This window comes from Rhodamnia argentea, chromosome 1 (genome assembly GCF_020921035.1).
Source record: "Rhodamnia argentea isolate NSW1041297 chromosome 1, ASM2092103v1, whole genome shotgun sequence".
In the NCBI taxonomy this organism is placed as follows: domain Eukaryota; kingdom Viridiplantae; phylum Streptophyta; class Magnoliopsida; order Myrtales; family Myrtaceae; genus Rhodamnia; species Rhodamnia argentea.
The window spans coordinates 31,044,841-31,059,649 of record NC_063150.1 but is presented as its reverse complement, the minus strand read 5'-3'; the positions used below and the strand labels follow the sequence as shown (position 1 = coordinate 31,059,649).

The window sequence follows — 14,809 nt, the reverse complement described above, 5'->3', positions numbered from 1 at the left end:
TTAAATAAAAACCCAAAGTGATATAATATATTTTAAATAAAGACCTGAAGTGATCATAAAATTTCAAAAAAAAGGCCTTACTTGAAGGGCATTTTCGTCATTTTTCATTTTGATTTTTTTTTTATTTTTCTTTGAACTTAAAAAAATGGAAAACAACCACACAAGCGAGGGCCACTGACCCACCGCTGGTGGGGGGTCGGCGACGGCAACGAAGGCTAGCTGGTCGTCGGCTCCTTGGTGAAGGCAGGCGACCCCGCCGACCAAAGGCGAAGGCCTCTGGCCCTCGCTAAAGTCGGGAGAGGGTCGGGCCCTCTCCAAATCCGGGCGGGGTCGCGGGGAGGGTCCGGCCCCTGCCCGGATCCAAGAGAGGGGTTGACCCTCTCCCCGTTTTGGTGGGGGCCTACTGGCCCTCGCCTTTGGTTGGAGGGGTCGCCGGCCGTCGTAGAGGCACCAGTGACCCCGCCAACCTTCGCCGCCCCCTTCCCCCCTCGGTGGTGAGGCGGTAGCCACGCCTCCCGCCTCTGTATGTTTGTCTTTTTTTATTTTTATTTTTAAAGAAATAGAAAAAAGAAAAACTCTACTAAAAAAGAAAAAAAATCACATAACTTGAAATCGGGCTCTTTTTTGAGATTTCATGGCCACTTCAGGCCCTTATTTGAAACAACGATCACTTCAGATCCTTGTTTGAGAAAATAAAGGCACTTCAAGTCTTTGTTTGAAATAAGGTTTACTTGGAGCCCTTATTTAAAAAAATGAGAAGGTTTCGGACCCTTCTTTGGAATTGTCTCTTAGTTTCCAAAAGTTCATTTGTCATTAATTAGCATTTGCTCCTAGTACGGCAAAATATACTTGCAACAAGAAAATGTAAACTCTTTTTAGGCTCCGTTCATTTTACGAAAAATAACTTTCAAAAAAATATTTTTTGAATTTTTCAGCATTCAACTCACAAAAAATAAATAAGTCAAGAAAAACAAGTTTTGTCAATAAAAAAACACCACCAAAATTTCCCTCTTTAAAAGGACGGGAAATTTATTTTTCCTCATCTTTCATCCCTTCAATTTTTTTACCTCATTTTCTTTTTATTGTTTTAAAGAAAAAAATATTTCTAATTATTTTCTTTTTTTTCCTTCTTTCTCGATCAGGGGCGCCGGTCATATCCAAAGAAATGGAGCAAATAATACTATGTGAGAGCATATCTCAAGAATTACCGACGAATCATCGAGTCTTGACTAATCTAGAGTTGGCTTTTCCCATTATGAAAAAAAAAAAAAGAGATTTTCTTTAGCATAACCATCCCACCAAAAAAAGAAGGGCACAACCAAAATAACAGTAAATGAGAGATACGAACAAGAATTTAAGGCAGCGGGTTTGGACTATCAATGAAACAAGAATTGCCGAACACAAAATGGTTCTGTTTTTCATTGAATGCCAAGTTCATGTCATGCCTTTCCCTGTCAGCTAAAATACATGGAGCCAAAAGTCCAATGTAATTTTCTCTTCTTTTCTCAGGTTTTTCCTAGGCTTGAAGACGTCACCATCCGATTCTTGAAACAGACGTGACCACTACTAGTTTTTGTCGAAAGATTGTCGTTGTCCCGTCCAAAACCCCATAAACAAGACGACATATTAAAACTTAAGAGAGATGATGTCAGTTGGGTTGAAATTTTATCTCCTGTGACAATTAACAATCTCGTCTCGTAATTGTTAACGCCTAGCAGCCTCCCTCAGGCGGCCGACTGCAGCATGCACATGAAACTGAAAGTCACTACTATACGGAGAAATTTTAAATAAAGCCCTAAAGTGGGGCCGCTTTTTCATAAAAAAGCCCGGAACGAATTTTCTGTCAAGTAAGGCCCTAAAGTGTCAAATTTAACCTCGAATAAGACCCCGAGCTCACTGGCCAGCAAAAGTCAGCACAAATCTGACCCCAGGAAAAAAACAGGAGAAGCTAGAATTCGTACTATCCCAGTAATGGTTCAGAGGAACAGTGTCCCACAATTTAAATTTTCTGTCTATCGAATCACATGTTAATGCAGAAGAAAACTCCATACATGACCTTTAGGTTTCATTCTTATTTTAGTTTTTCTTGTGTTCTCAATTGAAATTACACACGCCCTCTACCAAAGAAGCTCTCAATGATCTTGTGACGACCCAGACCCGGGAAGTACGGAGAGATGGCAGGAAAGGTTGTGCATCAGCAGTACGCCAGTAAGGCTAAGCGCATGTCTCTTGTCCCATATCACTTAGAGGGGGAGTCTTGGGCTAGTTGATAAGGCTTGGGTTCTCTACTCTGTGTAACGCGTTTTAAAGCCATGAGGGTTCCGGCCCAAAGCGGACAACATTACACAGTGGGGACAAGAGACATGCGCTTTAAAACGCACTACATAGAGTAAAGAAGCTAAGCCATATCAACTAGTCCAAGACTCTCCTCTAAGCGATGTGGGACAAGAGACATGCGCTTAGCCTCACCCGCGCACTGCCGAGGCGCGACCTCCCCTAGTTTCATATGTCAAAATGCCCCGGTTAGGCTCAACCCTGCAAATTACTAATGCTAACTGGCAATACATTCAAAGTTGTTGATTTTCCTCATAAAAACTTATTGACCACATGAAACAAAACTAATGCTACCATATCATAGTCTCGTAATTACTGTTACGAATGTGAAAACTCCCTAAAAATTTTGTGAGCAAATTACTTATTCTAGTTACTTAACTATGACGAGCTAAAAAGGCATACTCATGTGTGATGCGGGAGCATCAGATTTTGCCGACAAGTTCATGTAGATGATGTTGATTCCACAAGAGAGTTGCCGATTCAATGGTCAAGTTACCGATATCATGATTGCCGATTGGCCTACCGTGTTACCAACTAATACGACACAACACGCCACATGTAATACGACACGACACGCCGCCACGTCTTGTCTCAAAAATAGAGAATTCTGGCACGTTGGGGCACGTTGTATATTAAATGTATATTTTTATATGTACATGATAAATTATCATTTTTATGATTATTTCAACCCAGTTAATTTGATTGAAATCCACATATAAATAAGTAATAATAAAAAAGCCTATAATGACTTTACAATAAAAACATTAACCAACCATTTGTTAGCATCATTCATTGTTTTGAATTGACAAATTCAACTACATTCCATTCCAATAATACAAAAAAAGTTGGAGAAAAAAACAATCAATCCACACTCCACCATTAAATTTAACATTTAACAATAAGTCCAACAAAAAAAAAAAAACAATCCTTGTTAAAAGATTATTTATGAAATAAGAAACATTCGTCTTTTCGGTTTTGATATATTTCCACTTTTACCCCCAAAAAATTGAAAATTTTCAAAATTGATGCCGCTTGTTTCGAAATAGCATGTCGGGATTCCCAACTCACATGTTGGTTTGTATCCAGTAGAGTTGACCACGTATCCAAAGTCCGACACACGTTGACCATAAGTCGGATGAGTGACAAAAACCAACACGCGTTCGACAATGACACGGATCCCTTGGGAGAGTGTCCGTACTTCCTAGATACCAATATACAAGTTTATTGTCGCAAGACTCCCTAGTCGGCTACCAAGGATGGTGAGCAGAATTTAAGTCCAAGTTTTATGAGTATTAAATGAGTTACAAGTTTCAAGAGGCAAAGTTCTTGTTTTCAAGTGTCTTAATGCATTTTGTAGTTCATAGGTCTTTATTGTGTTTTCCAGTTCCTATGTCATTAGTTAGGTAGTTTCCATGTCCTTAATACTTTGTCAATTTCTTATGTATTATTTCCTCTATATAAAAAGATGAAATTTCAAATGTGAGACAACGACTTGAATATTGAGAATAGATGAGAATTGTTTCTATGTGAGCAAATATCTACCCTAGCTCGTGTATCCTTGGAAGTTGGATTCTTCCTCAGTGGTGAGCCAAAAAAGCATTGTATCCACAATTGGTGATATTCTGTAGGCCCTGGTAGTGAGCTTCTCCCATCCAAAGTCATGTCTCCTCGGCTGGTGATATTTTGTAGGCCTTGGTGGCCAACTTCATCAATCCTCATCGTGATCCTTGATTGGTGATATTCTATATGCAAGGGGTCTTATCGCAATCTGTCTTGCATTTTCCATTTACCCGTAGAAAGCCATCCCATACATACTAACATAACCTCATTCATCCATCGGCATCACTCAAAACATCTCTTGCACGTTCCGTGTTCGCATCAAATTAGTATCGGAGCTCAAGGTTGAACTCGTTTTGAGTGATTCCTTATGTTAACCATTTCTTGTTTCATCTTATATTTTCATTAAAAAAAATGGTTGGTTGTCGTCAACGTGGACCAAACGTCGCGTCTCCTGCAGCTCGAGAAAGAGACCTACAAGATGTGGAGGTGAATGTTTTAAGGAGACAAGTGCAGCAACTGGAGGAGTGTTTGCAATGCCTCGGACTTCATAAACATGATGTTTTGTATCATGATTCAGAAGAAGCTCTCTCTAACGAAGAAGATGTCAACCTCTTTGCTGGAACTTGAAGTCATGCTTCAAGTAACGAAGAACTTCCTCGACCTCAACATCAAAGACTTCATAAAATTCATCAAGATTCTTATGTGAAGGTGGAAATTCCTTAATTCGAAGGGAAAATACACCCTGAAAAATTTATGGATTGACTACACATTGTCGAAAGAGTCTTTGACTACAATGAAATAGCAAATGATCGAAACGTGAAGCTAGTTGGCATCAAGCTCAAGCAACATGCTTCTATTTGGTGGGAGCACTTGAAAAGGCAAAGAGCTCGTGAAAGAAGAAGTCGCAACACAACTTGAGAGAAAATGAAGAGACAATTGAAAAGAAGATTCTTACCGGAGAACTACCGTCAAGATACATTCCCATGTTTCACATTTCAAAAAATAGGAGTTATTTGTGGAAGAATGTACAGCGAAACTTGATCACATCATGATGAGTTGTGTGATGTTTCAGAGCCAGAAGAGCAAACTGTTGTCCGCTACCTTGGTAGACTTCGATCAGAAATTGATAATGTTGTCCAACTACAATCTTATTGGACTTACAATGATGTTTGTCAACTTGCATTTAAGATGGAACGACAACTTAAAGAAGCGTGTGGTAGTAGCTCTCACAACAAAGAAGGCTATTCCAAAGGTGAGAGTACCTCTACTCTTAATACTAGGGTGACCGATTCAAAATTGCTTCCAAAGTATGATGGAGCATAAAGTTCCAATCTCCCTAACCCTTTCAATTTACACAAGTGTTTCAAGTGCTAAGGATTTGAACATATTGCCTCCTATTGTCCAAATCGCAACATTGTCTCTCTATTGAAAGTAGAGCTCGAAGAAGAGAAACATAAAGACTCGCCTAACTCCCACAAAGGTTCGGAAAAGGGAGAAGAAGTTGCATGTGCTGATCAAGGAGAGTCTCTAATCGTTTGTTGGATCTTGAATGCTACTCCAAGTGAAGAAGGCACATGGCTCCGCAATAACATTTTCACACTAAATACACTTCTCATGGAAAGGTGTGTAGTATTATCATTGATAGAGGGAGCTGTGAAAATGTAGTGACTAGCACAACAGTGGATAAATTGCACCTCAAGATGGAGAAACACCCACAATCTTATAAGCTTTCTTGGCTTCACGAGGGAAATGAGGGCTCCAGCAATCTAGTTTGTTGAGAGGCCGTCCTAGAATTGAAGCCATGACAAGATTTGAGAACAAATATTCTTAACCTGAGGAGATTGACGAGGGAGCATTGGACCTTGCCAATAAGTTCATGTCGAAGATGTCAATTGCACAAGAGAGTTATCAATTCAATGATCAAGTTACCGATATCATGATTGCCGATTGGCTACCGTGATATCGATATACAAGTTTATTGCTGATCACGAGACTCCCTATTCGGCTACCAAGAATGGTGAATAGAATTTAAGTCCAAATTTTATGAGTATTAAATAAGTTGTAGGTTTTGAGAGTAGTTCTAGTTTTCAAGTGTTTTAATACATTTTCTAGTTTCTAGGTCCTTATTGTCATTAGTTAGGTAGCTTCCATGTCTTTAATGCTTTGTCAATTTCTTACATATTGGTTCCCTTATATAAAGAGATGAAATCACAAATATAAGACAACGACTTGAATATTGAGAATATGTGAAATTTGTCTATGTGTGAGCAAATATCTATCTGCAACTTCTATATCCTTGGAAGTTGGATTTTTCCTCAATGGTGAGCCAAAGAAGCATTGTATCCACAGTTGGTAATTTTTTGTAAGCCTTGGTGGTGAGCTTCTCCTATCCGAAGTCCTGTCTCCTTGGCTAGTGATATTCTGAAGGCCTTGGTGGTGAACTACATCAATCTCGATTGAGATCCTTGGTTGATGATACTCTGTATGCCTTGGGTCAAATCGTAGTCTATCTTTCATTTTCCATTTACCCCATCGATATCCATTCCATACATACTGATATAACCTTATTCATCCATCGGCATCACTTAAAACATCTCTGTTCGTCCTGCGCATGCATCAATGCGTGTGCAAAAAATGAAAAATATTTTAATGGGTTAATATCACCAAAAATTCCAAGCGAAATTCGTATCACAAAAAATTCGGAACTAGTAACACTTAGTGCCACATTTACCACAAACTAATTTTTGTATCATAAAAAAAAATCTCAGACTAATGTAATTAGTTCACATAAGTTATTGACTATTTGATGTAATTAATTTTCATGTCATAAAAACAGAGGATTTATTGTATAGTTTCCTGTTTGAAAGTTGACCCAGTATATCTCAAAAGAAAGAGACATGAGCACTCAATTTCTTCTTCCTTCCTCCCATATATAACGCAATCAATTGAAATACAGAACTCGAGATTATATCAGCTTTTGGATACCATTCAGCCCATATAAATGTCCATTTTTTCCGTTTTCTCTGTGCGGTTATTGCAACAGGTGCAAAAGTCCGAAGTCTTTTGTGAAGGAGAGTCATGAGTTTTCACTTGGAGCTTATGCTGTCACATTTCTCGTCAGTAGTTGGTATAAGTTTATCACCTGCCGGAGGAAGCGGAAGGCGTTTATAACGAGTTACGGATCTTGGCCTTGTTCGTGCAGAGTCGTTCCTCATGTGAAGAGATCAAGCTCAGACACGAGCCAAAAGTATGTCAGTGATTTTGTATTTTCATTCAAGGGCTCGGTTTCAGTTAATAGTGCTCAGGTTTGTTCTCTATCTTCTGCAGCGACATGAATCCGAAGATGCGACTTGACGTTTATCGTCTCCAAACTTGCAACCGATTGTTCCCAAACAAAACCAATCTGTCATAATGTTGACCACTTCTGTCACAACATTAAGAACGATATGGCATGCTTTCTCTAGGAATGATAATTACTTTCAATTTCATCTGGTCAGTTCCATTGCTAGTTAGACGTTCATTGTTCCGATTTGGTTAACTTTCAGTAGAACTCAGAGGCGCGCGAAAACTAGAGGTTCCTTCTGACACTAAGAAATGGTAAGAAGGGAACACAAGAACAGCCTCGGTTACCACTTCCCAGCATATTCTGCTAACAACCTAGAGTTCTGCAAACTACTTGTCTGAGCTTTGCTTCCCACAATGCTCGTTTGCAACACAGTTCATATGGGGCAATCACATTATCAAGTGCACAAATATGCTAGTTTACTAGCTAAAAGTGGTAGCTGATCAAACCAAACCTCGCTTTCACAAAAACTGTCCTTTGTACCCGCTTGCAGCCTCCTGACTGTCGGTAGTGGTGACGCAGCTATACCTAACCCACATTTCTTTGCCTGATAAAGATTCCTTCTAGATCTGAAGAAAAGTTCAAAGGACCTTATTCCCTGATTTCAAGGAATATGATACCCATTGCCTAACATGCATTCAGATTTTCCTGCCTTGTTGCTTTAGGAAAACAAAGATTGTTTTCTTTAGGTTACTCCAAAGAGAGCTAACCATCTAAATCTCAACAAAATGTATTGCATTTTCCAACAACTGGAAAACAGATATACTCGAATGTGTTTATAGATGTCTATGTTTGGCTGAGACAAAGGCTGGCCACTCTGAAATGAAAAACATAAGGCGAAAACAATTTCGGCAACCACCACGAATTATCAAGGCTCAAATGCCGGAATTTCATGTAGAGGAGAATTTAACGCTTTATGTACGGTTCTATCAAATACACTTCGATAATTGTCCTCCTCTCGCTTCTTAAGCAAATAGGCCATGCAGCTTTCGACGCTTGATTTTACTTGCAAGTACAACTCGTTTGCGTTTTCTCTGTCCTTCAGTAATTCATATCGCCCCCTTGTCTCTATAGGCTTCCCGAACAGATAGTACAGGCGGCCAGGTATCTTCGGCAACATCCCTGGAATAGAATGTCGTTCATTTGCAACCTCTCCGCTCATACCCTCCCTAACAAACAAGACATAATTCATGTCAACCTCAAAAGAAAATTCAGAGCATGCTAAGTGAATGTATGAGTCCAAAGGTCAGCCATACAAAATCTATACATAGAATCTTTCGAAGGTCATGGTAGGGAGCTACCTCACTCGTATAGCATGGCGATTAATATCTCTGATGTAGTCATTGAGAACCGGGATCTTCATCTGATCATCGTAATCCAGTACCAACTTCCCATTGAGAGTAATAATCACATCACTGTTAGAATGGAATGCTGAAGTACATCATATAAACAAGTTCAAACTTGCTTTATGACTCTTTTAATTCAAACATAATAGACAGCAATGGTCAATGCAAAAGTTCGCAGGAAAAATGTAGCGAAACAGTATTTATTACAGTCAAATTCATACAAACACGCACATATTTAACTAAATTAGCCGAAAATAGTTGAAAGATCACACTCGAACTCCGACCAAGGTATAAAGCAGAATGGGTAGAGGGGTTGAGCAGTATGGGCAATAGTCACGAATCCCCAGAAGCAGATATTAAATGCTCTGCAAGTTTAGAATTCCTAATCTTTGCAGATGATCATGCTAAATACAAACTTTAATGCAGAGTTAGCAAGAGCTTACTTCTACAATATCTTCCTCTCCCACGGTTCCAAATGGTACTATTGTGGCGCCAAACCGTGCAGCCATTCTCACAAATTCTGGTTGTTCTGGCTAGAATAACTTGTATTCTTCACCCTAAAGATGAATTTGATAGCGCTGAGATTAACTTTTCAAGGCATTACTTCATTGAAAAGATGCACAAGCAAAAGCTTTGTACTGATTACAAGTAACTCTTCAATCAATATATGTGAAACCTCTGGAAACAAACAATCTAAGAGGTAAAGGCCAGACCAAATTACTCGTGCTCCCAAATAATGTACAACCAAGAATTTTTTCTCTCTGAAAATGAACTGTCAATTGGTGTTGAACGCCCTTAACTAGAAAAGGCGTACTTAACTACGCATATATTATCATCACTCAAGACTCGCTTAGCTTCTTATTTATCCCCCGACAATAGCATCGGCTAGACCGCTGCAACCACCAGTATTGCCACCATCACACCAACATCTGAGCTAATTGGCTACAGTATCTGACATTGCTAATGCAACCACTGCCCGGCTGCAATTTTTAATTCTCCTTCTCCACATGGATTTATATCTTCACTCATGGAACTTATGTTGCGGAAGATCCTTCTTACATTGTAGCCTCGAGACAACCTTTATTTGAGAATTTATTTTTCACAAAGATTTCTTGAATGATCACATTATGAATAAGACCATTTGGGTTGAAACAAAATCAAATACGATAGTTGCACTGGAAAGGAGAACTAATTGAACTGAAAGTAATGAACTTACACACCTTACGATGAAGAGCCTCGCGTGCACCACCAGGATAGAGTAGAACGTGAGACTTGGTCGAAAACAACTTGAAGAGGTTGCTTCCCGTTACAGGAACTGCTCCAAATACTTTCGTCCAATCCAGGAACCCAAATTCAGAAAATGGATTTTGAATTCTTCCAGAGAACACCATCGGGTGAGCTACCCCGCGCACCATAATGTTCTTCTCTCTCAAGAATTCTTCAACAAGTGAATAAATCTCAAGTCCCATCAACATGTGATAACCAACTAACAACACCGGTCCTTCAGAAGGAACCCCTGAAAGACCTCTCGCTATCTTCCCATCTTCCAACGTTGAGAATAATGCTGAACCAAATGCATTGCGAAATAGTCTGCATTTATCCGACCACAGCATCAGAATGATAGCCTTAGAGTTGGTAATAATAGATCATAAATTGTTATCAACAAGTGAAATTTAAATAAAGAATTTTAGGTATCAATGACATGCTTCTTTTGCAAATCACGGGACAAGATTGGCTTTTCCCTGAGATTTCAGTTATCAGCGGTTGATGAAATACTGCACTAATGCAGCAGACCAATTTTGAAAGAGATGTGGCAAAGTGAAATAGAAAGTGAAGTTGCAAATAATCAGATACCAAAAGCTTGACTTGATAACATTTGCTAAATAATTTAGGTCTTCAAACAGACTTAGAAGATATAGAAATATTAGTTGCAATTCAGAAAAATCTCATTCTATTCCAATCAGGTAAGAGCAATAAAAGACAAGCAGAAGTCTATATTTGCAGAATTACCCCATTATTTGATTGAATGCTAGTGTCTATTCTGACATGCTAGGAGGCAGGAAATCCAAGACATAATCATGCCTCTTCGTCCGACGGTATGTGTTGGTACCTTTGATGATGCTCAGCAAATTAATACCGTCTTCCTGCAATCTCAGTCTAATTACTCGTCGATAAACAGGCAACACCATAAAGAGACATTTATTGACAGAATATCCCAAAACTCGATGCTAACTTTATGAGCAGGGAGTGATATTTTGAAGAGCTATCAGTTTCATCATGACATGTATCCACAAATGAATAAATAGAACTGTGAAAGAGATTGTACAAATTGCAAGATGGCACTTATATTTTGCATATAGTCAACAGAAAACTCAATTTTCCTATGTTCCAAATTTCCAAAGGAGCTAAGCTTAAGATCTGTCATCAGCCGGAAGAATTACACGATGATGTTCTGCTTGCCAACATTATTTTCTAAGTAGACGAATGAATGTGGATGGTATTGCATGCCTTTGGACTTATAAGTGCCCATAAATGTCACAGTCAATTTGGTGCATTGTGACTCAAAGTCTCAAAATACCTCGAGCAGCACTAGAAATATTAGTAATTTTAGTACAACCAGTTCAATTCAATGATATGACAAACTCGAAACTAGTTGATTAAATAAGAGAGGCTGATGCATGATACACACTTAACTTTACTAAACATATTTCCATCTCAGAAAAAAAGTTGTAGTGATAACTTTTACTAGCCAAGCACTGTCAAAGCCTATCATGAGGATATCACCATATAAGTGCCAAAGTACATCTTAAAATGAGCCAGATTCATAGAAAAAGTCTTTTAGCTTAAAGTCTCTTAAAGGAAGCAACTCCTCTAGCTTTACAACATTATAGTGACATAGATTTCACCTACCAATAGAAGTATATGTCCATTGTCCTTGAAGAAACGACCTCTGCAGTTCTTCAATCACTTCATAAGCCTGTGGGCTTCATCCCGACTAGGAAGCATGTTATCTTTGCCACTGAATCAATAGAAGCCTCTGAGAAAATGCAACAAATTGTACCTACGCTTAAACCATAAACTATTGTCTCTCCAGTAGAAATTAATAATCACCTAACCAGTGCACGCATGCATGATGCATTTATCTTTAATTATGTTCATGCTTTTGTATATACATGCATGTTTTGAGGCTCATCCATGGAATATATACTCATGTGCTGATAGAAACTTCAAAACTATTCACGCAAAGAAACAGGAAAATGGCTGCTGCCCATTCTATGAAGCGAAACCATATTTCACACGACTGTTTATACTCACATCTATGAACTGAGAATTAGGCAGCTTATTTTATCCAGCTGTTGAGAAAGAGTCAGAATGACAATATCAACAAAACCCATCTTATAGGACTCATGAGGAGTAGTGCAAAAAGATATTGGCAATGGTTGCTCGTGTATAGGAGCAACCAAATAAAATGGAAGCCTAAGCAAAAACAATTTGCTACTCAATCTGACGATCATGTCATTATCTTGACAAAGCACAGAGGAGCAAAAACCTGGCAAGTAGAAGCACTTCGGCTTTGACAGCATGAAGACGAGAATTAGTATAAGAGGCAGCTGATTTAAGCAACTTCAGTTTCCAAAGAAGAGCTTCCTTGGTTATCATATCAGCCCAACCCTGAAACAGGGAATTGATTATTGGGTCTCGAGATAATCAAGAAACAGCCAGCCTAGTAGAAGGCCTGCTATACATCTATTGTAAAGCTTTGAGCAATTAGGTTAACGAGAAAAGAAAATAAGCACATCCGGCAGAAAACGACACTTACTGAGAGGCGAGGCAGCAAAGAAGTGAGGTTGGCAGACAATTGTTCGAGTGCCACTCTCGGTGGAAGCATGTTATCAATATTGGCTGTTGCAATCTTCAATGGATCACCTGATTCAGAAAGAAATCAAACTTTCTATGGAAAACTCTGAGAGCATTGTGACATATCATCATTTTACACAAAGACTTGAAAGAACCATATCATACCAACAACCAAGCTGAGAAGATAGGGGAGTGTGAAATGGAAATTGTCAGGCATAGCTTCTAATAACAGTAACAGTGGCTGCAGCTGTGAATGGCCAAATGATGTAGCTAACATGAAGGAGCAAACAACAGACTTCCTCAGAGTCTCAAAGAAGGCTTGTAATCCAGAAGAAATATACCCAATTCATGATTTGCTTGTCTATCTGAAAACAAACCTGGATTCACTAAGAAGACTACCAGGTCGATGGTAGGATTACGAGCAGCCACAGCAAGTGCAAGGCATCCACCAAAGGAATCCCCAACAAGATAAATAGGCTTATGTGGAGATGCGGCATGCTCTGCTTTGATGGTTTTCTCAATGAATTTCACCAGACCTAACAAGTATAATACAACAGATCACAATAACTCTGTGTCAAGTTCTCAGTTAGTATTGCATGCTATTTCATTTCTTATAACGTAAGTTGAGTATTTAGAAGAAGTCTTCACCCTTTAAATGGCTTGTAAACCCATATTTTAGCAGTGTGCGTCAACAATAACATCATATGTTTGAGAAAGAATGTCGAGGCTCGAGTATTGAATATAGCTGGAAAGAACAGATAAGGACAATATCCGTGCATATGGAACTAAATGGAGTGAAGAATGATCGTAAAATCACATGAATGCACCACCGCCCTTTGCATATTTACATCGCTCAAAAACATTCTGCTCCACCCTCAGTTGTTGTCAGCATGCACAGCAACTAAAAGGCTTTGAAAGGGAGATACCTTCAAATGGAGTCAGATCATAAACAGGGATATGCAAGCATCGAACTTCAAAAGCCCTGCAGTTTTAAGGTATTCACATTAAATTGCTTGGTCATAAGTACAGAAAAAAAAATCATAGAAACAAACGGGCTTCTCATGCATTATTCCTTTCCCCTGTCACGCAATTCAACCCCAAAATGCTGGAACATACGAACTCACCTCCCCAGTGCTTTATGGTGCAAGATGAGGCCCAATCCAGTGCCATCAATTCCTGCAGAAAGCGGCACTAATGTTTTAAAACATCGGCATATTCTACTTGAGTTCCACAAAATTAGGCTCTTATAGAATATAGCACCTGGGTATCAATTTATGCACGAGTACATTATATTCACTTCTTAAAAGCTACAAGCATATTGTTAAAACTAGAATTCGAGTCATATCCTTATAACCATGCAGTAAAACTTCCAGTCAAGCGAGAAGCCAGGAATTACCAGGCAAAAAAAGAAGAACTGGAGAATCATTCAAAGGCTGTCCACACTCAACAGGGCAAAACCAACGGGGCGGACCTCCGGCGGGCCTGATCATATCCCTTGCGGAGTCAAGATAGTCCTTCACACTCTTAGTTCCATACGCATCATCCCACAACACCTTCAAGCTGTCCAAAGCAACTGCATTTTTTGCTTCCTTCTCCACCTTTTTCTTCTTCTCTACCAACTCAATCTTTGAAACTGCATATCCATTTCCTCCGGTCAAAGGACCGACTTTCTCTTTCTCCTCAACAGGAGGAGCTCCATTCAACACAACCAATTCAGGGGATGATGACACTGTTGAGTCACCACCAACTGAACTGCTTGCTTGCACTATACACAGAGGCCTAGCTTGCCAATTCGACACCAAATAAGGTAACACCCGGAAAACAACTGATGATGTCATAGCAGTGATACAAAAATGACTGCACCCTTTTTTTTCCCTTCTCCAAACTCAGCAACTGAGAAAGTTTGATCCCCACCAAGAACTACACTTGTAAAAGAGCTCCAGAGTCCTATTATGTTTCTGAGGGGGCCTTGGGGAGTTCAGTCAGAAGGTCCCTCGGAACACTCCAAATCAAAAAGAATCCACACATTCCATTCTTTGGCCCAAAACAAGCAACAGAGAAACTGAGAAAACATCCAACCGGAAAAAAGAAAAATTGAAACTTGAGGTGCGCCCTCAAAGCAAAATGGTATTTTGATACTATCTAGGACGTACAATTCTAGAAATCTTTGTGGTTATACGGTAGACAGAACTGGAGCAAATAAATAGTGAGTGAAAATTAATGTGGAAAACAACGCAGCAACAAGAAAATTGAAAAGGGTGACGAGAAAGAGAGAGAGAGAGAGAAAGAAAAGTATATTGAGAGGGAAACCATTGTTTGGAAGTTAGCCGGGTCTGGTTCTTTCTTGTCGCACACCCGAGTGCTGACA

General features: G+C 39.3%; 1 pseudogene; it reads right to left on the bottom strand.

Annotated features, from left to right (window-relative positions):
- Positions 1-7,943: 7,943 nt before the first annotated feature.
- Positions 7,944-14,323, bottom strand: LOC115744017 (annotated as a pseudogene).
- Positions 14,324-14,809: the final 486 nt, after the last annotated feature.